This window comes from Solanum lycopersicum, chromosome 2, assembly GCF_036512215.1.
Source record: "Solanum lycopersicum chromosome 2, SLM_r2.1".
Taxonomy (NCBI): domain Eukaryota; kingdom Viridiplantae; phylum Streptophyta; class Magnoliopsida; order Solanales; family Solanaceae; genus Solanum; species Solanum lycopersicum.
Genome location: NC_090801.1, coordinates 56,077,114 through 56,103,399, shown reverse-complemented (window position 1 = coordinate 56,103,399; position 26,286 = coordinate 56,077,114). Strand labels below are relative to the sequence as shown.

Sequence of the window (26,286 nt, the reverse complement as noted above, 5' to 3'; positions counted from 1 at the left end):
TTGTGGTATAAACAGGACGAAGATGTGATGATCTATCGCATAAGAAGGAGGAAGGTGGTGTTGGTGAAATCACCCTGTAGCGGCGACATTGGAGAGGAAGAAAGAGATTTAAAGTTTGAAAACCTAGCTACTAGGTTGTTATTTAAGGAGTGGTCGGTTCAATTTTTGGATTGGGCCAGATATTTTTTTGGGTTCGCTAGGCCAACTTTGTACGAAATTATTAAGTTAATAAAAGAACTTCAAGATTAGACATTTAAAAGAAGGCCTTTTATGACTTTGAAAATGAGAAAAAGACTATGTGGAGGTGATGAGAGTGACACCACTGCCATGAATTGACTGATTTGAACAAAAATCGTCATATCTCGTTAGGATTGATTTAATTACGATTGTTATGTTCTATTTGGACAAGAGGATGAATGTGAGAAATAAGGGTAATTAAGGGTTATAAAGTTCGTGTAAGTGAGCCAGAGCATCAAACTTCTCAGATTTGGGTATAGAATGACCTTTAATTTTGCAAAAAAAAATGATAATATCTACAATTTATCTGAAAAAAAAAAAGATCAAAGACCATACATTAATGTCATTCTCTATTTTTAGTCCTATAATTTGAATCTTTTCTCTTGATTTTTTAACAAAATCCTTATTCTTTTCATTACAATCTAGAAATTTTGGCGTATCATAAAACCCCTTTTCACTTCACTTTAAATTATAGATGCCGTATACATACATATACATACAAATTTTGTTGATTATTGAAGGACCAAAACTATTGATGGTATAATTTTTTAGACTATTTGAATACTTAAAATTATTTTCTATTTTTTTATATAACCGCACATAATATAATCACCACTAGAACTATCTTCCCTTTTTTTTACCAAGACAATTTTATTTTCTTATAAGAACCAAAAGGTTCAAATACAATTATCTGATGATATTTACAAATTAAAATTATTATAATTCTATCATTGTTTATAACATAACGATGAGACTCAATTATTTTCATCATTGTATACAAAAATTTAAATTGTATATATGTAAAATATACACGTACATAATTGTTGAGATGTTTTTTTTAAGAAATGAATATCAGTTACATATATTTTTTCGCTGATTCGCTATGAAACTCATTCTTTTTCCAAAAGAAAAAGACTTGTGGGATCGATTGGCATATGAAAAATAAGAGATAATAATCCAGGATAAAATATAAATTATTTTATTTTGTATTTGGTTAGAGGTGTTAAATTAGAGAACCTATCTTACACAAATATTTCTAATATTTTTACTTTCTTCTTATATTTTGAAATAATTTTATTTTGTATCATTAATTCATAATTTCATACCTGATTTTAAGTTAGACACAAAAAGATTCATATTTATTCTATCGGATACACAGAAATAGGGAGAAGGGCTAGTAACAATGGTACGAAAGCTAGCAAGATTTGTCTATATATCTCATATACATACAAATCACATTATATACACACTAAATACATGTATATGTATGAATCTAGTGTAACTCATATGGATATGGAATATCAAACAAATAGGAGAGTGGCGAGCAAGATGGGAGGGAGGCTAGGGAGAGTTGTCTATGTATCCAAGATAAATGCAAATCCACTTAAATACAGTATATCTAGAACAAATTACGCACAACTATGTGTATTCAGAGATACGTACATCTGAGCGTATCAAAATCTAATATGATTCATAATAATATAAATTAGTGTATATCTAAATAGTTAACTTATAAACTAGCAAGACTTCTGTAAGTTTATCCAATTAGATTAGTCTTGAGAATATCTTTTTCCTCATTTAATTAAAATAATAATAAAAAATAATCAAGTGACTTGATTAAAAAAAATCGAAAGTTGCTAGTAAGTGTGTGGGGTATTTTTACCCAATTGCCCAAGCCGATATCTTTCCATACAAATCGAAGCAAAATGAGGTTTATATGTTATTACATTAGTTTTATATTTCCATGATTTATAAAAATATTATATGAATTAATATTGGATGATATGCTTTAATTAATGTGTATTAGCCGTTGGTAATGAACTCATCGTCTTCAAATTCTGAAAATAGAAATATGGAAACTTCAAGTCATTAGGACAGTTTTTGATAGTGTTGTTTGGTATACGATATAAGGTGGAATATTTCAGACTTAACCATGTGATATGAGATATCAACAAGGTAATTGATCGAGTTATGGATAAGCTATCATAACTTAGAATACCAAGTATTTGCGTTAATACCTTAGATAAGTTTATCATTTTTTTAGAATAATAACTCTCCATTAAATCTAGACTAATATAATGTAGTATGCAGAATTAAACTTAGACCAATATGACATAATCTGCACAATTAGACTTAAGTAGGTTCTTAATGAAGGACCTATTTTTTGAATTTAAAACAAAAAATTACAAAACGTGGAGAAAAAAGAAAAAATTAAGAGACAAGGAAAACAAAAGCGTACAAAAAAATTCCAACTCAGGATGCAAGACATCCAATGCAATGCAGCGCCATTGCCAATTGCACTTTCATTTAAGAGGTGTCCTTTTAATTTATATTACCATTCAATATTTTTTTTTAATTATGAGTATATTTTGTAAAATTTTTCAACGAAGTCGTGTCAGGTGACACCCTTTACATATACATAAATCCACTCCTCTCTGCAATCATCATTGTAGCTTCATAGTTGTGGAGGTTGAAATTGATAGTGTGTCGGTTGTTGCCAAAGACACCGATCATGTCGAAGCGAGTGTATTTCTTTTTATGATATGCCAAATTTTTCAGATTGTAATGATTAATGACGAGGATATTATAAAAATTTAAAAGAAAAAATTAAATTTATTCAGCAAAAAGAGAAAAGTCAAAATAGTAATTAATGGGTAGGCTTTGGTCTTTTTTTAAATTTATTTAATTGTGAATATAATCATTGACAAACAAATACATACAAACTAAAGAAATAGACCATCTCCCAATAAGGGAGCCCAATCCAAAAGACTTCAAACTAGAAAAAACTTATTACAACTTTCTATTGTCAATAAGTATATTCAGTTACAAAATTGTTAAATCAAATAGAGACATTTATTACTTTAGTCGTTCCATATTAGATGAACATCTTACTAAACTATTTGTCACATTTTACTTTATCATTTAAAAAATTAGAATAAAATTAATTAATTTTTTCTCATTTTACCCCTATAACTAATATGACCTTTGGATGTTTAAAAAGAATTTGAAAATCTATTTTTTTCAAAGACTAATTAATAAGAACAAGGACAAAATAATAAATTTAATTAATCTATTAATGATTCCTTAATCATAGTGTAAAAAAAGTCCATCTAACATGAGAAAGGAGAAAGCAACTTTTTTGAAGTCTTCATATGTTCAATCTGTTCTTAGTAATTGAGCCTACTCATCAAACTTATATTTAAAAAAATAACAATATTTATAAATTACGAGGAATAAAAAAAGAAAAACGACCAAAGTCATAAATTAATAACAATCTTGACCATTCTCTCATTTTAGACCAATAAATTGAATTTTCTTTCACTCAAGTTTTGATAAAAGTGCGTTATTTTTATTATAATCTAGAAATTTTGACTTATTATAAAACCCCATTTCACTTTACTTGGACATGATCAATTCATATGCAATTATCATCATACTACCGTCATTAGTGCACCCTCTGTCATACACTGCTTCATCGATGCAAGCTCAGTGTACTCTATGTCATACATTATTTCACCGCTTGGACAGTCGAAAGGTTGTTGCATCAATGCCCTCACCAAGTATGTGTACTAGATAAAATCACGCACAATGCTCATCAGTGATAACCCCCGCAAACTTATCTAATCTCATACTTAATATTAACTTACTAGTAAGTCAACAACTACAAACTCACGAGCAAAACATAAACCATCATTCAATGCTAAATTAGCAACATTCTTATTGCACCATGCGACCCCAATGTCCTTTACTATTTCCCTTATACTACTCCAACAAAAGTTATACAAAGAATCTTCAAGCGCAACAGCTCAACTCAATAACTTACATAACACTAATAACAATCGAGCAGGTTCATTGTATCTCTTCATTGATGAGTGTTAATGTGTATATGAAGAGATACAACGAATGTGCTCGATTATTATTAGTGTTCTGTAAGGCATTGAGAAGATTTCTTGCGCACGAGGATCCATTGTATAACTTTTGCGGAGTAGTATAAGAGAAAATAGTACAGGCCATTGGGATTGCAAGGTGCAAGAAGAATATTGCTAATGAATTTTTCGCATTGAATGATGCTTTTATGTTTGTTTGTGAGTTTGAAGTTGATGATTTATCTACTAAGTTAGAATCGAGTAATGAGTTTACGGGCTTATCACTGATGAGCAATGGGTGTGATTTTACCTAGTACACGTGCTTGGTGAGGGCATTGATGCAACAACCTTTCGACTGTCAAAGAGATGAAGTAGTGTATTAGAGAGACTCAGAGAGTACATTTGATCAACTTGATTTTATTCTTAATGACTTCTACCGAGTCGATAGAATGGGCTAGGATTTCATTAAGACATAAGAGTGAAGATCTAATTTATATGATTTGAAAGAGATATTTGTCAAAATGATTATTAATGTATATCTTAGACTTTTTTATTCTTTTTTCCCCCAATGAATTAAGAATATTATCATTGGACAAACAAATACACGTAGTCTTATACTACTTTTCAGAAAGCCCAATCTAAAAGACCTCCAAAATAGAAGGAATTTATTATAATTTTCTATTACGAGTAATCCTACTTATTTAATTATAAAGTTGTCGAATCAAATAAAAATATTTATTAGCAATTTTTTGAGTTCTTCATATATGTTCAAACCTTTCTTTAATCTCCCTTTGTATTTGTATACTTGCACCTTTCTTGTCTACTTTTTTGGTTTCAAACATTGTAGGTTATTTGCTTTTTTATTTGTATTTATGTACTCCAAATAGTAACTTTAAATTCATTTATTTGCTTCAAGTGCCTTTCATTGATCTAAAATAAGTACTAGTAATCAACATCATCTTTTATAACCTAAACCTTGCTAAATTTTTAATGTTCTCTTTGTATCTGTTACATTATGTGAACGGGTAGTAATACGGATTAAAGTTAAGTATTAAAGTTCAATATTTAACAATTATGACAACAAAAAATTGTGATGTTTTGTTTATAGTCTCTCTGCATACATTATGACTATAAAATTTATCTCATGAATTAAATAATCGATACTATTATCAAATTGCTGCAATTAAATGGGTTATTTCATAGTAATGTTTTTTTCAAAAAATGATAAATACTTCAAAGATTTACAAAAATTATAAAATAAAAGTACTTTGTCATTAAAAAAAAAAGATAAAACAAAAGTGTTAATTAAAACGATCTCATAATTATAGATCTATTAATGAAAATTTGCAACCATAAACATTTAAAGAGGGTGTACAAGGACCCGACCCTTTTAGGAGATATGTTTCGGGAATAACAACTTCTTTAAAAATTTAGTGAATTTTTAATTTTAGATTTCAAACCAATAAAAAGATCGTTTAAACAAAGGAAAAGGATATAGATTAATGGTGAAAATTAATAAAGAAGATAGATGGGTTTACCTTTTTAGACAAAAGACGTATGAAGGATCGATGTTTTTGAGGCCATCAGTAGTAAAAATCGCATGGACAAAACATGAATCATAATGATTATTACGTGTTTTTCCTTTTCAATTTGAAGCTTTAGTAGAGGAGATGACCTTTTATTGTTCTATCAAAACAGTGTTGGTAACCATTTCATCCATTGGAGCAAATATCTGCAAAAGAGGAAAAAGAGGTCAGAACAAATAAGAAAAAGGGAAAAATTCAAAAGATAGTGGATGTCCACCTCTGACACCTAAGAACGATGAATTGTGGTGTAAAGAGGACGAAGACATGATGATCCATCGCATAAGAAGGAGGAAGGTGGAATTAGTAAAAGCACCCTCCAGCGGCGACATTGGAGAGGAAAAAAAGAGAGTTCAATTAAAAAACCCTAGCTATCTAGGGTTATATTTAAGAAGGGGTGGTCCGTTCAATTTTTAAATTGGGCCCAATATTTTTTTGGGCTCATTGGGCTTATTTTGTACGAAATTACTAATTCAACAAAGAACTTCAAGCTTAGATATATAACAAAAATAATGGTTTATATGGCTTTGAAAATGAGAAAAGGACTATGTGAAGTTTATAAGAGTGGCAACACTAGCGTTAATCGATTTATTTGGATAAAACCAATAGATCTCGTTAAGAGTGATTTGGTTAAGGTTGTTATGTTGTATTTGGACAAGAGGATGAACGTGAGAAATAAGGGTGTTTAAGGGTGATGAAGTTCGAATAAGTGGGTCAGATCATCAGACTTCTCAGATTTGGGAATAAAATGACCTTTAATTTTACTGAAAAATGATAATGTTTACAATTTATCGGGAAAAAAGAAGATTAAAGCCAATACATTAATGAACATTCTCTATTTTTAGTCCTATAATTTGAGTCTTTTCTCTTAAGTTTTTAACAACACACTTGTTCTTTTTATTAAAAATTTTAGCTTATCATAAAACCCTTTTTCACTTTACTTTAAATCATCGATGCCATATACATATATATAATTCAAATTTTGTTGATTATTGAAGGACCAAAGCTATTGACAGTGTAATTCTTTAGACTATTTGAATACTTAAAATTATATTTTAAGGTTTTTTATATAAAAATACATTATATAATCACCACTAGAACTATCTTCCCATTTTTTTAAGACAATTTTTATAACGACCTGTTTAGTCGTTTTGAGCAGAAAATTTTAGTTCTGGAAAAACAGGCTGAGACGACGGAACCCACGACGGCCCTTCATGGACACGACAGACCGTCGAGGGTGTCTCGTTTCAAAACACTTAGAAACTCTGAAAAATGGGTACTGAAATCGACTCTCTTAACTTCGTAACGGAATAGAAGGACGGACCGTCACAAGCGTAACGGACCGTCACAGACTCTTCAGAGAATTGAGTCTCTGAACTCTGTGACGGAGCAGCAGGACGGACCGTCGCAGGCGCGATGGGCCGTCACAGGCTGCGTAATCCCAGGCTGGGTCGGATTTCTTTAAATGTTTTAAGGGGCGTTTTTGACTATTCCTGCTTTAATTATAAAGTTAGTGGGTTAATGTTAATAAGTCTAATTACTTGGGGTTTAAAAGAGGTAAACTTAAGTTAATTAGTGGGTTATTATTGCCATCTTTTATTCTTAATTATATACTAATTAGGGTAAAAGAAAGAGGGTTTGAATAAAAAGAAAATAGAAAGAACAAGAAGAGAGAGGGGGATCGATCGAGACAAGAGGGAAACGAAGAGAAAACAAAGCCTTGAGAAAAATTGCTTGCTTGATCACGAATCTTCAGTGGAGGTAGGTTATAGTTTTTATACTATTCGTAGTAAACTCTTAATAGCGAATGATATGTACGGGTAGTATTGTAAACCCTTCTATATGCTTAATTGTATGCTTGCATGAATGTGATTATGTAATTGTGATAAAATAAGCATGATGAAGCTATTGAATCCTAAATCTTGAGAAACCCTAATCTACTTTGTTAATGATGATGCCTTAGTGTAAAAGAAGGCTTGATGAACGAAAGTAGTGAGATTAGGGGATCGAGTGTCACGTTCCGACACCAGGATAGAATGAGGATCGGAGTGTCACGTTTCGACACCAGGATAGTATATGGATCGGGTGCCACGTTCCGGTACCAGGATAGAATGAGGATCGGAGTGTCACGTTTTGACACCAGGATAGTATATGGATCGGGTGCCACGTTCCGGTACCAGGATAGAATGAGGATCAGAGTGTCACGTTCCGACACCAGGATAGTATATGGATCGGGTGCCACGTTGCGGTACCAGGATAGAATGAGGATCGGAGTGTCACGTTCCGACACCAGGATAGTATATGAGGGGCGGAGTGTCACGTACCGACACGAGAGGAATAAAGATAATGAATCTTGAAAGATGTTAATATACTCAATCTAATGAACCTAATTCCCAAACGAGTATGATGAGGAGGCGTGAGTCCTCATTGATGTGCTTGGTGTTGTAACCAAGGGTTATGGTAATTGTAAATGCTGCATGCTAAGGATATTAGTTGATTTTATGATGTTACCTGATATATACTGTTTTCTATTTTGAGTTGGCCGATGATACCTACTCAGTACTTGTGTTTGTACTGACCCCTCTACTTTTATGTTTTCTTCTTTGTTATTTGTGGAGTGCAGCAAACGTGTCGTCGTCTTCAACTCAACCGCAATTCTAGCCAGTCTTCAATTACACCGGATTTCAGGGTGAGCTAATGCTTTTAGCTTGGACTGGATCTTCTTCTTCATGTCTTGATGCCTTGAAGTTCCGGCATGGACTAGCTTTTACTTGTTTTAGCTTCTTAGAATACTCTTAGTTTAGTAATTTGATCACAGATGTTCTTGTGATGATGACTTCCAGATTTTGGGGATAATAATAGTTATTGATTTTATTAATGAGTTTAAGTCTTCCGCATTACTTTCTGTTGATATTATATTGAAATGTTAAGGTTTAGATTGGTTGGTTCGCTCACATAGGAGGGTAAGTGTGGGTGCCAGTCGCGATCCGATTTGGGTCGTGACAATTTTATTTTTTTATAAGAACCACAAGGTTCAAATGAAATCTATCTGACAATTTTTACAAATTTGCTATAAATCAATCATTATTTATAACATTACGATGTGATTCAATTATCTTCATCAGTGTATACTAAAATTTAAATTGTATACATACATAATTGTTGAGGTGTTTCTCAAAAAAATGAATTTTAGCTAATAAATATTTTATTTTCCCTGATTCGTTATGAAGCTCCGTCTTTTTCCAAAAGAAAAAGACTTGTTGGATCGTTTGGCATAGGGGTTTCAAATAGGCGGGTTGGGTTAAAATTGGAAATATTAAAATAGGTTTAAGTAGAAATCAGATTCAATCTTGACCTGCCCAAGTTTACTCTGGGCTCAAATGGTTGGGTTCAAATGGGCTAAAAATGAGTTGGGTCTTGACCCGTCAAATCTGATTCGATTAATCAGAATAATTTTAACATAGTGATATTTAACTTTTATAATCACAATTTTCGGAATTCAACTCAAGATTTTTTTTTATAAATAGATAAATTCTGAAAGATGTTAAATATAATAATTCATACTTTTAATATAGGAACATATCGTAGTAAAGAGTTCTAAAATGGGTTGAAATTGGATATTGAATTGGGGCTCAACAGAAGATTCTCTTTAAATGTGTTAGGTTTGAGTGGGTTGAGATTGAGCCCACTGTAAATTGTCTTGAGCCCCACCCTTAAAATTTTGGGCAGATTGGACGGGTTACCTATGTTTGAGTTCTTTTTTGACACCCCTAATTTGACATATAGAAAATTAGAGATACTAATTCAGGATAAAATATTAATTATTTTATTTTGTATTTGGTGAGAGGGGTTAAATTAGAGAACTTATCTAATCATACAAATATTTCTAATATATTTACTTTTTTCCTATATTTTGAAATAATTATATTCTGTATCATTAATTAGTGACGTCAAACTTGATTTTAAGTTAGATTCACCAAGATTCATATTTATTCTACCATATACACAAAAATAGGTAGAAAGGCGAGTATCAACGGGAGGGAAGCGGGCGAGATTTGTCTATGTATCTCAGATACATACAAATCACATTAGATACACACTAGATACATGTATACGTATGTATCTAGTGTATTTTACATGTATATGAGATATCAAACACATAGGAGAGTCGTGAGCAAGATGGGAGGGAGGCGAGGGAGAGTTGTCTATATATTCAAGATACATGCAAATCCACTTGGAACAGTATATCTAGAAAAAATTGCGCATAATTATGTGTATCCTGGAGATACGTACATCTGAACGTATCTGAATGTATCAAAATCTAGTCAAATTTGAAATATTATAAATTAGCGTTTATCGAAATAATTAACTCATAAACTAGTGAGATATCTTTAAGTTCTCCAATTAGATTAGTCTTGAGATTATTTATTTCCTCATTTAAATTAAAATAATAAAAAATAATAAGTGACTTGATAAAAAAATCCAAATTTTCTAGCAAGTGTGTCGTTTTTTTTACCCGATTGCCCAAGGCGAAATCTTTCGATACAAATGGAAGCAAAATAGGTTTATATGTTATTACATTAGTTTTATATTTCCATATTTTATTTTTAAAAAATATTATATGAAGCAATATTGGATGATATGTTTTCATTAACGTGTATTAGTCGTTGGTGGTGCACCCATCATTTTCAAATTCTGAATATAAGAATATAGGAACTTCAAAGTCATTAGGACAAATTCTGATAGTGTTGTTTGGTACAAAATATAAGATGGGATATGACAAACCAAATTATGTGATAGGATATATCAACAAGGTAATTACTCGAGTTATGGATAAGCTATCATGACTTGGGGTACCAAGTATTATATAGATGACTTTCAAAGATTGGCAAGAGCAAACCATCAAATTGAACCAAATAACTTTTTCACAAATGAACAAAGTATTCCTCCTCTTTGTTGTAAGTAACATCTTGACTTTTCTCTTTTTTCAAGTTCTATAAGTTAACTTCTTTTTTTAAGTTTTAACGAAACCCGCATCAGCTTTATTACAATCTTTTTACCATCATATAATCTTTTCTTTAACTCTACTTCGACATGACCGATGTCGTTCTGCAATCAGTGGCGTACACATATTTATTTCAAAGCAAGGACAAAAATGGCTCAAGAAAAAATCAATGAAGCTTTAGATTTAGACTTCCAAAAAATTGAAGCCCATTAATAGAGAACTTGAAGAAAAAAAAATTCAATTAAAAATATAAAATTTTAATTAAATTAAAAATAACAATGGTTTTAAATTGGATCGCTCACACCTTCATATTATTAAATAAAGTTTTATTCAATATTATATAAATGATTGTATTTCAACTAAGATTAACATCTTTAACAGAAAATGGAAAAAAAAGAAGAAGTTATGGGACCTTATATTTAAAATTGGTTTAAAACACTAATTCTGATGGAAGACCTTTGTTAAGAATACCAAAAAAATAAAATACATTGTAATAATTAATATTATATTAAAAAGGATGGTTCAAATAATATTAATAAAACTAAACTTAAATATATTCTACCATTCTCTCCGAAGAGATTTCAAATATTTTGAGAGGTATATATAATATTATCATTAAAAACACGACTATATATATATATATATATATATATATATATATATATATATATATATATAAATTAGGAGAGAAGAAAAACAAAAGCGTACAAAAAAATTCCAACTCAGGATGCAAGACATCCAATGCAATGCAGCGCCATTGCCAATTGCACTCCCTTAACATAAATCGACTCCTCTCTGCAATCATCATTGTAGCTTCATAGTTGTGGAGGTTGAAATTGATAGTGTGTCGGTTGTTTCCAAAGACACCGATCATGTCGAAGCGAGTGGATTTCTTTTATGATATGTCAAAATTTTCAGATTGTAATAATTAATGATGAGAATATTATAAAAATTTAAGAGAGAAAATTAAATTTATTCAGCGGAAAGAGAAAAGTCAAAATAGTAATTAATGGGTAGGCTTTGGTCCTTTTTTTAATTTATTTAATTGTGAATATTATCATTGACAAACAAATATATACAAACTAAAGAAGCAGACCACCTCCCAATAAGGGAGTCCAATCCAAAAGACTTCAAACTAGAAATAACTTATTACAACTTTCTATTGCCAATAAGTATATTCAGTTACAAAATTGTTGAATCAAATAAAGACATTTATTACTTTCGTCGTTTCATATTAGATGAACATCTTACTAAACTATTTGTCACATTTTACTTTATCATTTAAAAAATTAGGATAAAATTAATTAATTTTTTCTCATTTTACCCCTATAACTAATATGACCTTTGGATGTTTAAAAAGAATTTGAAAATCTATTTTTTTCAAAGACTAATTAATAAGAACAAGGACGAAATAATAAATTTAATTAATCTATTAATGATTCCTTAATCATAGTGTAAAAAAAGTCCATCTAACATGAGAAAGGAGAAAGCAACTTTTTTGAAGTCTTCATATGTTCAATCTGTTCTTAGTAATTGAGCCTACTCATCAAACTTATATTTAAAAAAATAACAATATTTATAAATTACGAGGAATAAAAAAAGAAAAACGACCAAAGTCATAAATTAATAACAATCTTGACCATTCTCTCATTTTAGACCAATAAATTGAATTTTCTTTCACTCAAGTTTTGATAAAAGTGCGTTATTTTTATTATAATCTAGAAATTTTGACTTATTATAAAACCCCATTTCACTTTACTTGGACATGATCAATTCATATGCAATTATCATCATACTACCGTCATTAGTGCACCCTCTGTCATACACTGCTTCATCGATGCAAGCTCAGTGTACTCTATGTCATACATTATTTCACCGCTTGGACAGTCGAAAGGTTGTTGCATCAATGCCCTCACCAAGTATGTGTACTAGATAAAATCACGCACAATGCTCATCAGTGATAACCCCCGCAAACTTATCTAATCTCATACTTAATATTAACTTACTAGTAAGTCAACAACTACAAACTCACGAGCAAAACATAAACCATCATTCAATGCTAAATTAGCAACATTCTTATTGCACCATGCGACCCCAATGTCCTTTACTATTTCCCTTATACTACTCCAACAAAAGTTATACAAAGAATCTTCAAGCGCAACAGCTCAACTCAATAACTTACATAACACTAATAACAATCGAGCAGGTTCATTGTATCTCTTCATTGATGAGTGTTAATGTGTATATGAAGAGATACAACGAATGTGCTCGATTATTATTAGTGTTTTGTAAGGCATTGAGAAGATTTCTTGCGCACGAGGATCCATTGTATAACTTTTGCGGAGTAGTATAAGAGAAAATAGTACAGGCCATTGGGATTGCAAGGTGCAAGAAGAATATTGCTAATGAATTTTTCGCATTGAATGATGCTTTTATGTTTGTTTGTGAGTTTGAAGTTGATGATTTATCTACTAAGTTAGAATCGAGTAATGAGTTTACGGGCTTATCACTGATGAGCAATGGGTGTGATTTTACCTAGTACACGTGCTTGGTGAGGGCATTGATGCAACAACCTTTCGACTGTCAAAGAGATGAAGTAGTGTATTAGAGAGACTCAGAGAGTACATTTGATCAACTTGATTTTATTCTTAATGACTTCTACCGAGTCGATAGAATGGGCTAGGATTTCATTAAGACATAAGAGTGAAGATCTAATTTATATGATTTGAAAGAGATATTTGTCAAAATGATTATTAATGTATATCTTAGACTTTTTTATTCTTTTTTCCCCCAATGAATTAAGAATATTATCATTGGACAAACAAATACACGTAGTCTTATACTACTTTTCAGAAAGCCCAATCTAAAAGACCTCCAAAATAGAAGGAATTTATTATAATTTTCTATTACGAGTAATCCTACTTATTTAATTATAAAGTTGTCGAATCAAATAAAAATATTTATTAGCAATTTTTTGAGTTCTTCATATATGTTCAAACCTTTCTTTAATCTCCCTTTGTATTTGTATACTTGCACCTTTCTTGTCTACTTTTTTGGTTTCAAACATTGTAGGTTATTTGCTTTTTTATTTGTATTTATGTACTCCAAATAGTAACTTTAAATTCATTTATTTGCTTCAAGTGCCTTTCATTGATCTAAAATAAGTACTAGTAATCAACATCATCTTTTATAACCTAAACCTTGCTAAATTTTTAATGTTCTCTTTGTATCTGTTACATTATGTGAACGGGTAGTAATACGGATTAAAGTTAAGTATTAAAGTTCAATATTTAACAATTATGACAACAAAAAATTGTGATGTTTTGTTTATAGTCTCTCTGCATACATTATGACTATAAAATTTATCTCATGAATTAAATAATCGATACTATTATCAAATTGCTGCAATTAAATGGGTTATTTCATAGTAATGTTTTTTTCAAAAAATGATAAATACTTCAAAGATTTACAAAAATTATAAAATAAAAGTACTTTGTCATTAAAAAAAAAAGATAAAACAAAAGTGTTAATTAAAACGATCTCATAATTATAGATCTATTAATGAAAATTTGCAACCATAAACATTTAAAGAGGGTGTACAAGGACCCGACCCTTTTAGGAGATATGTTTCGGGAATAACAACTTCTTTAAAAATTTAGTGAATTTTTAATTTTAGATTTCAAACCAATAAAAAGATCGTTTAAACAAAGGAAAAGGATATAGATTAATGGTGAAAATTAATAAAGAAGATAGATGGGTTTACCTTTTTAGACAAAAGACGTATGAAGGATCGATGTTTTTGAGGCCATCAGTAGTAAAAATCGCATGGACAAAACATGAATCATAATGATTATTACGTGTTTTTCCTTTTCAATTTGAAGCTTTAGTAGAGGAGATGACCTTTTATTGTTCTATCAAAACAGTGTTGGTAACCATTTCATCCATTGGAGCAAATATCTGCAAAAGAGGAAAAAGAGGTCAGAACAAATAAGAAAAAGGGAAAAATTCAAAAGATAGTGGATGTCCACCTCTGACACCTAAGAACGATGAATTGTGGTGTAAAGAGGACGAAGACATGATGATCCATCGCATAAGAAGGAGGAAGGTGGAATTAGTAAAAGCACCCTCCAGCGGCGACATTGGAGAGGAAAAAAAGAGAGTTCAATTAAAAAACCCTAGCTATCTAGGGTTATATTTAAGAAGGGGTGGTCCGTTCAATTTTTAAATTGGGCCCAATATTTTTTTGGGCTCATTGGGCTTATTTTGTACGAAATTACTAATTCAACAAAGAACTTCAAGCTTAGATATATAACAAAAATAATGGTTTATATGGCTTTGAAAATGAGAAAAGGACTATGTGAAGTTTATAAGAGTGGCAACACTAGCGTTAATCGATTTATTTGGATAAAACCAATAGATCTCGTTAAGAGTGATTTGGTTAAGGTTGTTATGTTGTATTTGGACAAGAGGATGAACGTGAGAAATAAGGGTGTTTAAGGGTGATGAAGTTCGAATAAGTGGGTCAGATCATCAGACTTCTCAGATTTGGGAATAAAATGACCTTTAATTTTACTGAAAAATGATAATGTTTACAATTTATCGGGAAAAAAGAAGATTAATGCCAATACATTAATGAACATTCTCTATTTTTAGTCCTATAATTTGAGTCTTTTCTCTTAAGTTTTTAACAACACACTTGTTCTTTTTATTAAAAATTTTAGCTTATCATAAAACCCTTTTTCACTTTACTTTAAATCATCGATGCCATATACATATATATAATTCAAATTTTGTTGATTATTGAAGGACCAAAGCTATTGACAGTGTAATTCTTTAGACTATTTGAATACTTAAAATTATATTTTAAGGTTTTTTATATAAAAATACATTATATAATCACCACTAGAACTATCTTCCCATTTTTTTAAGACAATTTTTATAACGACCTGTTTAGTCGTTTTGAGCAGAAAATTTTAGTTCTGGAAAAACAGGCTGAGACGACGGAACCCACGACGGCCCTTCATGGACACGACAGACCGTCGAGGGTGTCTCGTTTCAAAACACTTAGAAACTCTGAAAAATGGGTACTGAAATCGACTCTCTTAACTTCGTAACGGAATAGAAGGACGGACCGTCACAAGCGTAACGGACCGTCACAGACTCTTCAGAGAATTGAGTCTCTGAACTCTGTGACGGAGCAGCAGGACGGACCGTCGCAGGCGCGACGGGCCGTCACAGACTGCGTAATCCCAGGCTGGGTCGGATTTCTTTAAATGTTCTAAGGGACGTTTTTGACTATTCCTGCTTTAATTATAAAGTTAGTGAGTTAATGTTAATAAGTCTAATTACTTGGGGTTTAAAAGAGGTAACCTTAAGTTAATTAGTGGGTTATTATTGCCATCTTTTATTCTTAATTATATGCTAATTAGGGTAAAAGAAAGAGGGTTTGAATAAAAAGAAAATAGAAAGAACAAGAAGAGAGAGGGGGATCGATCGAGACAAGAGGGAAACGAAGAGAAAACAAAGCCTTTAGAAAAATTGCTTGCTTGATCACGAATCTTTGGTGGAGGTAGGTTATAGTTTTTATACTATTCGTAGTAAACTCTTAATAGCGAATGATATGTACGGGTAGTATTGTAAACCCTTCTTTATGCTTAATTGTATGCTTGCATGAATGTGATTATGTAATTGTGATAAAATAAGCATGATGAAGCTATTGAATCCTAAATCTTGAGAAACCCTAATCTACTTTGTTAATGATGATGCCTTAGTGTAAAAGAAGGCTTGATGAACGAAAGTAGTGAGATTAGGGGATCGAGTGTCACGTTCCGACACCAGGATAGAATGAGGATCGGAGTGTCACGTTCCGACACCAGGATAGTATATGGATCGGGTGCCACGTTCCGGTACCAGGATAGAATGAGGATCGGAGTGTCACGTTCCGACACCAGGATAGTATATGGATCAGGTGCCACGTTCCGGTACCAGGATAGAATGAGGATCGGAGTGTCACGTTCCGACACCAGGATAGTATATGAGGGACAGAGTGTCACGTACCGACACGAGAGGAATAAAGATAATGAATCTTGAAAGATGTTAATATACTCAATCTAATGAACCTAATTCCCAAACGAGTATGATGAGGAGGCGTGAGTCCTCATTGATGTGCTTGGTGTTGTAACCAAGGGTTATGGTAATTGTAAATGCTGCATGCTAAGGATATTAGTTGATTTTATGATGTTACCTGATATATACTGTTTTCTATTTTGAGTTGGCCGATGATACCTACTCAGTACTTGTGTTTGTACTGACCCGCCCTACTTTTATGTTTTCTTCTTTGTTATTTGTGGAGTGCAGCAAACGTGCCGTCGTCTTCAACTCAACCGCAATTCTAGCCAGTCTTCAATTACACCGGATTTCAGGGTGAGCTAATGCTTCTAGCTTGGACTGGATCTTCTTCTTCATGTCTTGATGCCTTGAAGTTCCGGCATGGACTAGCTTTTACTTGTTTTAGCTTCTTAGAATACTCTTAGTTTAGTAATTTGATCACAGATGTTCTTGTGATGATGACTTCCAGATTTTGGGGATAATAATAGTTATTGATTTTATTAATGAGTTTAAGTCTTCCGCATTACTTTCTGTTGATATTATATTGAAATGTTAAGGTTTAGATTGGTTGGTTCGCTCACATAGGAGGGTAAGTGTGGGTGTCAGTCGCGATCCGATTTGGGTCGTGACAAACTTGGTATCAGAGTATTAGGTTCGTTGGTCTCATCACACAAGAACGAGTCTAGTAGAGTCTTAAGGAACGGTAGGGGGACGCCTTTACTTTTCTTTGAGAGGCTATAAGACTTTAGGAAAATTCCATTCTTTCATTCTTTCTTTCGTGCTATTACTTGGGTCCAATTGGTATCTAGGTGATACAAATTGGTATCTGACCATCTTCACTCTATTTCGCAGATGGTTAGAACAAGAGCAACAACCGCGCCAACATCAACATCAACAAGACAAGATGCGTCTGAGCCAGCCACTGAGACTGTAGCTCTAAGAGGAGCAGTGGCAAGAGGCCGCGGTAGAGGTCGCGGGAGGACGTCCTCTAGAGGAAGAGGACGAACGCCTGGCCCATCTGGTACTAGGGCGGTGACTCCTCCACCGACTGAGGAAGTAGTAAGAGAAGGGGAGGATGGGGAGAATGAACAAGTGCAGAATGAGGAATTGCCACCCCAACCTACCCCAGAGATGATCAATCAGGTTCTTGCTTATCTTAGCGGGTTATCTGATCAAGGCCAAGCGCCTCTAGTGTTTTCTGCACCAGCACCTCAGGTTCCGGAGGTACAACATGCGGCTACTATGGCTCACCGCATGGATGCCTCATTGGAAATAGGCACATTTCCTCGTCTGACTACAGGGCCTATAATGACAAATGATCAGCATGAACTTTTCAGTAAGTTTTTGAAATTGAAACCTCCAGTCTTCGAGGGTGCTGAATCTGAGGGTGCCTACGATTTTCTGGTTGACTGTCATAAGCTACTACACAAACACAAGATGAGTATAGTAGAACGGTTTGGTGTTGAATTTGTGACTTATCAGTTTCAAGGGAACGCCAAAATGTGGTGGCGGTCACATGTTGAGTGTCAACCAATAGAGGCACCACCTCTGACTTGGGCATCATTCTCTAGCTTGTTTATGGAGAAGTATATTCCCCGGACTTTGAGGGATAGGAAAAGAGATGAGTTCTTGAGTCTAGAGCAAGGTAGGATGTCGGTGACTGCATATGAGGCTAAGTTTCGTGCATTATCCCGGTATGCCACCCAACTATGTTTCAGTCCACAAGAGCGGATTCACCGTTTTGTGAAGGGGTTGAGATCAGAGTTGCGGATTTCAGCCTTAGAGGTAGCGGCTACAGCGAAATCTTTTCAAGAAGTGGTAGACTTCGTGATAGAGGTAGAGGGAGTGAAGCCAGATGACTTCATCATGGCAACGACATCAAAAAGGTTTCGAAAGGGAGGTGAGTTTAATGGTTCTTATTCTAGAGGACAAGGTTCAGGAGGTTACTCAGTTCGACCAATTCAGTCTTCACTACAGACTGTAGTTGGGGGTCCATCTCAGACCGGTCAACACTTCTCTGAGAGACCTATGCTTGAATCCGGAGAGTGTTATGGATGTGGGAAGACTGGACACATTAAGAGGTATTGTCCAAAACAGAGTTACAAACCTCCAAATGTTAGAGGTAGAAGTGGTTATGGAAGAGGCCGTCATTCTGGAGGACGCGGTGGTCGAGGTAATGGTGGTCACCAAAACGGCCGGGGTGATGGGAAAACTGGAGCCACTACATCACAACATGGTAGGGTCAACGGACAGACAGGTGAGAGGGCCCATTGTTATGCTTTCCCTGGGAGATCTGAAGTGGAGACATATGATGCTGTCATCACAGGTAATCTTTCGGTTTGTGATTGCATGGCTTCTGTATTGTTTGATCCTGGATCCACATTTTCTTATGTATATTCTTCATTTGCTACTGGTCTTAATTTACCTTGTGAAATACTTGACATGCCTATTCATGTTTCTACTCCGGTGGGTGAGTCTGTGATAGTTGAAAAAGTATATAGGTCTTGTTTGGTGACTTTGTGGGGAGCAACACTTATGTAGATTTGGTTATCTTAGAAATGGTTGACTTTGATGTAATTCTGGGTATGATTTGGCTTTCTCCGAATTTTGCGATCTTGGACTGTAATACTAAAACTGTGACGTTAGCCAAGCCTGGGACAGATCCGTTAGTGTGGGAGGGCGACTACACTTCTAATCCGATTCGTATCGTCTCCTTTCTTCGTGCTAAGAAAATGGTTAGTAAGGGTTGTCTAACTTTCTTAGCACATCTCAGGGATGACACTACTCAAGTACCTTCAATTGAGTCGGTTTCGATAGTCCGCAAATTTTTAGATGTGTTTCCTGCAGACCTTCCTGGTATGCCACCGGATAGAGATATTGACTTCTGCATCGATCTTGAACCGGATACTCGCTCCATTTCTATACCCCCTTATAGAATGGCTCCCGCGGAGTTAAGAGAGTTAAAGGCACAACTTCAAGAGTTGCTAAGCAAAGGCTTTATTAGACCAAGTGCATCTCCTTGGGGTGCTCCTATGTTATTTGTGAAGAAAAAGGATGGGAGTTTCCGGATGTGCATAGACTACAGACAGAACTATTAAGAACAAGTATCTCATTCCTCGCATTGATGACTTGTTCGATCAGTTACAAGGTGCTTGTGTCTTCTCTAAGATTGACTTGAGATCCGGTTATCATCAATTGAATATACGGGCAACGGATGTGCCAAAGACTGCTTTTCGGACCAGGTACGGGCATTACGAATTTGTAGTGATGTCTTTTGGTCTTACGAATGCCCCTGCTGCTTTCATGAACTTGATGAACGGGATTTTTAAGCCATATTTGGATCTCTTTGTGATCGTATTTATTGATGATATACTGATATACTCAAAGAGCAAGAAAGAACATGAGGAGCATTTGAGAATGGTATTGGAAATGTTGAGGGAGAAAAAGCTTTATGCCAAATTCTCCAAGTGTGAGTTTTGGCTAGATTCAGTGTCCTTCTTGGGGCACGTGGTGTCGAAGGATGGAGTGATGGTGGATCCTTCTAAGATTGAGACAGTGAAGAATTGGGTAAGACCTACTAATGTGTCAGAAATAAGGAGTTTTGTTGGTTTAGCTAGCTATTACCGTCGATTTGTCAAGGGATTCTCTTCCATTGCTTTCTGATTGACGAACTTGACTGAGCAGAATATTCCATTTGTATGGTCGGACGAGTGTGAAGAAAGCTTTCAGAAGCTCAAGACTTTGTTAACTACTGCACCAATTCTCACCGTGCCCGTGGAAGGTAGGAATTTCATTGTCTATTGTGATGCATCCTATTCTTGTTTGGGTGCAGTGCTAATGCAAGAGAAGAATGTAATTGCTTATGCTTCAAGGCAATTAAAGGTGCATGAACGCAATTACCCGACCCATAATTTGGAACTGGCTGCGGTAGTGTTTGCATTAAAGCAATGGAGACATTATTTATATGGAGTTAAGTGTGAAGTCTACACGGATCATCGTAGCCTACAGTACGTCTTTACTCAGAAAGATTTGAACTTCAGACAGAGGAGATGGATGGAACTACTGAAGGACTACGACATCACTATCTTGTATCATCCGGGAAAGGCTAATGTTGTGGTAGACGCCTTAAGTAGAAAGGCTGGGAGCATGGGAAGTCTAGCTCACTTGCAAGTTTCTAGACGTCCATTGGCTAGAGAGGTTCAGACTCTGGCTAACGACTTGATGAGGTTAGAAGTAAATGAGAAGGGAGGATTGTTGGCTTGTGTGGAAGCAAGATCTTCTTTTCTTGACAAGATTAAGGGAAAACAGTTTGATGATGAGAAACTAAGCAGAATCCAAGATAAGGTATTGCGAGGAGAGGCTAAGGAAGCACAAATCGATGAGGAAGGTGTTTTGAGAATCAAGGGGAGGGTATGTGTACCCCGAGTAGATGATTTGATCAACACTATTCTGACAGAGGCGCATAGTTCAAGGTATTCTATACATCCTGGTGCAACCAAGAAGTACTGTGACCTAAAGCAACACTTTTGGTGGAGTAGAATGAAGCGTGATATTGTTGATTTTATTGCCAAATGTCCAAACTGTCAACAAGTAAAGTATGAACACCAGAGGCCCGGAGGGACACTTCAGAGAATGCCCATTCTTGAATGGAAGTGGGAGAGAATTGCAATGGATTTCGTGGTTGGTCTTCCCAAGACAATGGGTAAGTATTGACTCTATTTGGGTGATTGTCGATAGGTTAACTAAGTCTGCTCATTTCATTCCGGTCAAGGTAACTTACAATGCAGAGAAGTTAGCCAAGCTTTACATCTCGGAAGTGGTGCGATTGCATGGGGTTCCACTCTCCATCATATCAGATAGAGGTACGCAGTTTACTTCTAAGTTTTGGAAAACATTGCATGCGGAATTGGGTACTAGGTTGGACCTTAGTACTGCGTTCCATCCTCAGACCGATGGTCAGTCTGAGAGAACGATTCAAGTGTTGGAGGATATGCTTCATGCATGCGTGATAGAGTTTGGTGGCCATTGGGATAGCTTCTTACCCTTAGCGGAGTTTTCATACAATAATAGCTATCACTCAAGTATTGATATGGCTCCATTCGAAGCATTGTATGGGAGGAGATTTAGGTCTCCCATTGGTTGGTTTGATGCATTTGAGGTTAGACCTTGGGGTACTGACCTTTTGAGGGATTCATTGGAGAAAGTGAAATCTATTCAAGAAAAGATTTTAGCGGCGCAAAGTAGGCAAAAGGAATATGCAGATCGAAAGGTTAGAGACTTGGATTTTATGGAGGGTGAGCAAGTCTTGCTGAAGGTTTCACCCATGAAAGGGGTGATGCGGTTTGGTAAAAGAGGTAAACTAAGCCCAAGGTATATTGGTCCCTTTGAAATACTTAAGCGAGTAGGGGAGGTGGCTTATGAGTTAGCCTTGCCTCCAGGGCTGTCCGGAGTGCATCCGGTATTTCATGTGTCTATGTTGAAAAGATACCATGGGGATGGAAACTACATCATTCGTTGGAATTCAGTTCTGCTTGATGAAAATTTGTCTTATGAGGAGGAGCCTGTTGCCATTTTAGATAGAGAAGTTCGCAAGCTGAGGTCAAGGGAGATTGCATCCATCAAAGTTCAATGGAAGAATCGACCCGTTGAAGAAGCCACTTGGGAGAAAGAGGCTGATATGCAAGAAAGATATCCACGCCTGTTTACAGATTCGGGTACTCTTTTTTCGCCTTGTTTTTCTTCTTATGATCGTTCGAGGATGAACGATGGGTAAATTGGTATCTATTGTAACGACCTGTTTAGTCGTTTTGAGCAGCAGATTTTAGTTCTGGAAAAATAGGCTGAGACGACGGAACCCACGATGGCCCGTCATGGACACGACGGACCGTCGAGGGTGTCTCGTTTCAAAACACTTAGAAACTCTGAAAAATGGGTACTGAAATCGACTCTCTTAACTTCGTAACGTAATGGCAGGACGGACCGTCACAAGCGTAACGGACCGTCACAGACTCTTCAGAGAATTGAATCTCTGAACTCTGTGACGGAGCAGCAGGATGGACCGTCACAGCGCGACGGACCGTCACAGGCTGCGTAATTCCAGGCTGGGTCGGATTTCTTTAAATGTTTTAAGGGGCGTTTTTGACTATTCCTGCTTTAATTATAAAGTTAGTGGGTTAATGTTAATAAGTCTAATTACTTGGGGTTTAAAAGAGGTAAACTTAAGTTAATTAGTGGGTTATTATTGCCATCTTTTATTCTTAATTATATGCTAATTAGGGTAAAAGAAAGAGGGTTTGAATAAAAAGAAAATAGAAAGAACAAGAAGAGAGAGGGGGATCGATCGAGACAAGAGGGAAACGAAGAGAAAACAAAGCCTTGAGAAAAATTGCTTGCTTGATCACGAATCTTCGGTGGAGGTAGGTTATAGTTTTATACTATTCGTAGTAAACTCTTAATAGCGAATGATATGTACGGGTAGTATTGTAAACTCTTCTATATGCTTAATTGTATGCTTGCATGAATGTGATTATGTAATTGTGATAAAATAAGCATGATGAAGCTATTGAATCCTAAATCTTGAGAAACCCTAATCTACTTTGTTAATGATGATGCCTTAGTGTAAAAGAAGGCTTGATGAACGAAAGTAGTGAGATTAGGGGATCGAGTGTCACGTTCCGACACCAGGATAGAATGAGGATCGGAGTGTCACGTTTCGACACCAGGATAGTATATGGATCGGGTGCCATGTTCCGGTACCAGGATAGAATGAGGATCGGAGTGTCACGTTCCGACACCAGGATAGTATATGGATCGGGTGCCACGTTCCGGTACCAGGATAGAATGAGGATCGGAGTGTCACGTTCCGACACTAGGATAGTATATGGATCGGGTGCCACGTTTCGGTACCAGGATAGAATGAGGATCGGAGTGTCACGTTCCGACACCAGGATAGTATATGAGGGGCGGAGTGTCACGTACCGACACGAGAGGAATAAAGATAATGAATCTTGAAAGATGTTAATATACTCAATCTAATGAACCTAATTCCCAAACGAGTATGATGAGGAGGCGTGAGTCCTCATTGATGTGCTTGGTGTTGTAACCAAGGGTTATGGTAATTGTAAATGCTGCATGCTAAGGATATTAGTTGATTTTATGATGTTACCTGATATATACTGTTTTCTATTTTGAGTTGGCCGATGATACCTACTCAGTACTTGTGTTTGTACTGACCCCTCTACTTTTATGTTTTCTTCTTTGTTATTTGTGGAGTGCAGCAAACGTGTCGTCGTCTTCAACTCAACCGCAATTCTAGCCAGTCTTCAATTACACCGGATTTCAGGGTGAGCTAATGCTTCTAGCTTGGACTGGATCTTCTTCTTCATGTCTTGATGCCTTGAAGTTCCGGCATGGACTAGCTTTTACTTGTTTTAGCTTCTTAGAATACTCTTAGTTTAGTAATTTGATCACAGATGTTCTTGTGATGATGACTTCCAGATTTTGGGGATAATAATAGTTATTGATTTTATTAATGAGTTTAAGTCTTCCGCATTACTTTCTGTTGATATTATATTGAAATGTTAAGGTTTAGATTGGTTGGTTCGCTCACATAGGAGGGTAAGTGTGGGTGCCAGTCGCGATCCGATTCGGGTCGTGACAATTTTATTTTTTTATAAGAACCACAAGGTTCAAATGAAATCTATCTGACAATTTTTACAAATTTGCTATAAATCAATCATTATTTATAACATTACGATGTGATTCAATTATCTTCATCAGTGTATACTAAAATTTAAATTGTATACATACATAATTGTTGAGGTGTTTCTCAAAAAAATGAATTTTAGCTAATAAATATTTTATTTTCCCTGATTCGTTATGAAGCTCCGTCTTTTTCCAAAAGAAAAAGACTTGGTTGATCGTTTGGCATAGGGGTTTCAAATAGGCGGGTTGGGTTAAAATTGGAAATATTAAAATAGGTTTAAGTAGAAATCAGATTCAATCTTGACCTGCCCAAGTTTACTCTGGGCTCAAATGGTTGGGTTCAAATGGGCTAAAAATGAGTTGGGTCTTGACCCGTCAAATCTGATTCGATTAATCTGAATAATTTTAACATAGTGATATTTAACTTTTATAATCACAATTTTCGGAATTCAACTCAAGATTTTTTTTTTATAAATAGATAAATTCTGAAAGATGTTAAATATAATAATTCATACTTTTAATATAGGAACATATCGTAGTAAAGAGTTCTAAAATGGGTTGAAATTGGATATTGAATTGGGGCTCAACAGAAGATTCTCTTTAAATGTGTTAGGTTTGAGTGGGTTGAGATTGAGCCCACTGTAAATTGTCTTGAGCCCCACCCTTAAAATTTTGGGCAGATTGGACGGGTTACCTATGTTTGAGTTCTTTTTTGACACCCCTAATTTGGCATATAGAAAATTAGAGATACTAATTCAGGATAAAATATTAATTATTTTATTTTGTATTTGGTGAGAGGGGTTAAATTAGAGAACTTATCTAATTATACAAATATTTCTAATATATTTACTTTTTTCCTATATTTTGAAATAATTATATTCTGTATCATTAATTAGTGACGTCAAACTTGATTTTAAGTTAGATTCACCAAGATTCATATTTATTCTACCATATACACAAAAATAGGTAGAAAGGCGAGTATCAACGGGAGGGAAGCGGGCGAGATTTGTCGATGTATCTCAGATACATACAAATCACATTAGATACACACTAGATACATGTATACGTATGTATCTAGTGTATTTTACATGTATATGAGATATCAAACACATAGGAGAGTTGTGAGCAAGATGGGAGGGAGGCGAGGGAGAGTTGTCTATATATTCAAGATACATGCAAATCCACTTGGAACAGTATATCTAGAAAAAATTGCGCATAATTATGTGTATCCTGGAGATACGTACATCTGAACGTATCTGAATGTATCAAAATCTAGTCAAATTTGAAATATTATAAATTAGCGTTTATCGAAATAATTAACTCATAAACTAGTGAGATATCTTTAAGTTCTCCAATTAGATTAGTCTTGAGATTATTTATTTCCTCATTTAAATTAAAATAATAAAAAATAATAAGTGACTTGATAAAAAAATCCAAATTTTCTAGCAAGTGTGTCGTTTTTTTTACCCGATTGCCCAAGGCGAAATCTTTCGATACAAATGGAAGCAAAATAGGTTTATATGTTATTACATTAGTTTTATATTTCCATATTTTATTTTTAAAAAATATTATATGAAGCAATATTGGATGATATGTTTTCATTAACGTGTATTAGTCGTTGGTGGTGCACCCATCATTTTCAAATTCTGAATATAAGAATATAGGAACTTCAAAGTCATTAGGACAAATTCTGATAGTGTTGTTTGGTACAAAATATAAGATGGGATATGACAAACCAAATTATGTGATAGGATATATCAACAAGGTAATTACTCGAGTTATG

At 34.5% G+C, this 26,286-nt stretch overlaps 1 long non-coding RNA gene across 2 annotated transcripts in view; it reads right to left on the bottom strand.

The window, feature by feature from the left end:
* The window catches only part of LOC104645901 (uncharacterized), a 41,246-nt gene that overhangs the window by 1,591 nt on the left and 13,369 nt on the right, over positions 1-26,286 (bottom strand). For both annotated transcript variants that reach the window (XR_011214730.1, XR_011214731.1), the window contains 2 exons: positions 14,455-14,648; positions 5,642-5,835 (listed from right to left, as the gene is read on the bottom strand). This is a non-coding gene — a long non-coding RNA (uncharacterized lncRNA). The remainder of the gene's footprint in view (positions 1-5,641; positions 5,836-14,454; positions 14,649-26,286) is intronic.